Genomic DNA, 1913 nt, shown 5'->3' with positions numbered 1-1913 from the left:
GCAGCGATACGCCATCCCATTTGGTTTGCTCTTAGTGGGACTATCATTTCTTTTTCAAGAGGACAATAACCCAACACCCCTCCAGGCTGTGTAAGGGCTATTTGACCAAGGAGAGTGATGGAGTGCTGCACCAGATGACATGGCCTCCACAATCACCCGACTTCAACTCAATTGAGATGGCTTGGGATGAGTTGGACCGCAGAGTGAAGCAAAAGCATCCAACAAGTGCTCAGTATATGTGGGAACTCCTTCAAGACTGTTGGAAAAGCATTCCTCATGAAGATGGTTGAGTGAATGCCAAGATTGTGCAAAGCTGTCATCGAGGCTAAGAGTGGCTACTTTGAAGATTCTTTGTTTAACACTTTTTTGATTACTACATGATTCAATATATGGTATTTCATAGTTTTGATGTCTTCACTATTATTCTACTGTAATGTAGAAAATAGTACAAATTAAGAAAAACCCTTGAATGAGGTGTGTCCAAACTTTTGACTGGTACTGTATATGTTTGGACCTCACAGATATTCAAAAGCATTTTACTTTATTGTGGATAGTATCTTTACTGTTGAATTCCTATTTCACTTAAAGTAGTCCACAATACGTATGTGTACATATTCAATAGAGAGTAAGGAATAGAATTTCATGACTCTGTCCCACTGTAGATTGCAGTATTTGTAGATCACAAAAACATAAAACATAGTTCTTCAGGACTTTCAAAACATCTGTCACATTATGCTTCAACATGTTACATTGTTCTAACCTATGAAAGGAAACTGACATTTATGTTTATTTTATTTTGGAGCAAAGCAGTGTTTACGCTGTACATATATTTTGTTGTATAAAGTATTTTTTGTAAACCATTTACCATTTTGAGGTTTCATATGAGCAGCGTATCTGTTGCAAAAGGAAATGTAAAACCATGAGAGGGTACAATATGTCTTGTATGAGTGACGGGCAGGAAACGGAGAGAGAACTGATTGCAAACTGTTTCCACTGCATACTCTATTGTAGTGGATAATCATCAGATATGTGTGAGATACCATTCTGTGTTTTCCCCCATCTATATTTGTTTTATTTTAACCTTGTCAATATGTTCATGTATTTGTTATTTTTTATAAATTCCTTTGAACAATATTAAAATGCAGATGTTCATGAACACTTGTGACTGGTGTTTTTGAAGCCTGGTTATCCACTTGAATCTCATTTTAGGCTGGTTCAGATTTGGATTCTTTGTTGTGCCCAATGTTCACATTCCTACAGCACAATATCCAGTTAATTACAGAACAAGTGGGTCTTGAACCTGCAACCTGAGGCCACAGGGGAAACAAACGCAGATTCTGTGCCATGAAGGTCAACAACTTATGGAAGAGGCATAGGCTTACATACAGGGATGAAGTGGTAAAATAGCAAGATAAACCGTTTGTCATTTTGTTACAGAATTCCTCATAAAAATGCTGGTCCTTTGAATGCACCTTTATTAATACCACTAGGTATCACCTAATGATTGAGAAGTAATGCACTAGTCGTCCCCTCTTGCATTCAAGAATAGTAACCGGAAGACTACCAAACAGATTTACTTCTTATCACTGTCTGTCTTAATCCTCTTACAGCCTTTTCAGGGGGCCATGTTCTTCAAGCATTTAATCAGTTTTGAACTTTCCACTGTGATTCTGCGATTAGCCTACACGCAAACGGAACACACCATCTAGTCTGAGCAGTGAAGGCATGAGGATTAGGCCTAGCCATCCATCATCAAGTATTCTCTTGGAAGTGTCATACACCCAGACAAGTCATTATCTCATTGAAAGTGGCATAATTGGACTTTAATGACAACTTGATGCGCGTACTCAATGGATGGTAGTAGCCAGGAATGTTGATCCGTAGCCAAAAGCTGTGTGGTTTTGACTTGCAAG

Source organism: Oncorhynchus tshawytscha, linkage group LG28 (assembly GCF_018296145.1).
Source record: "Oncorhynchus tshawytscha isolate Ot180627B linkage group LG28, Otsh_v2.0, whole genome shotgun sequence".
Taxonomy (NCBI): domain Eukaryota; kingdom Metazoa; phylum Chordata; class Actinopteri; order Salmoniformes; family Salmonidae; genus Oncorhynchus; species Oncorhynchus tshawytscha.
The sequence above is the reverse complement of the archived record's forward strand: the minus strand, read 5'-3'. Positions refer to the sequence as shown.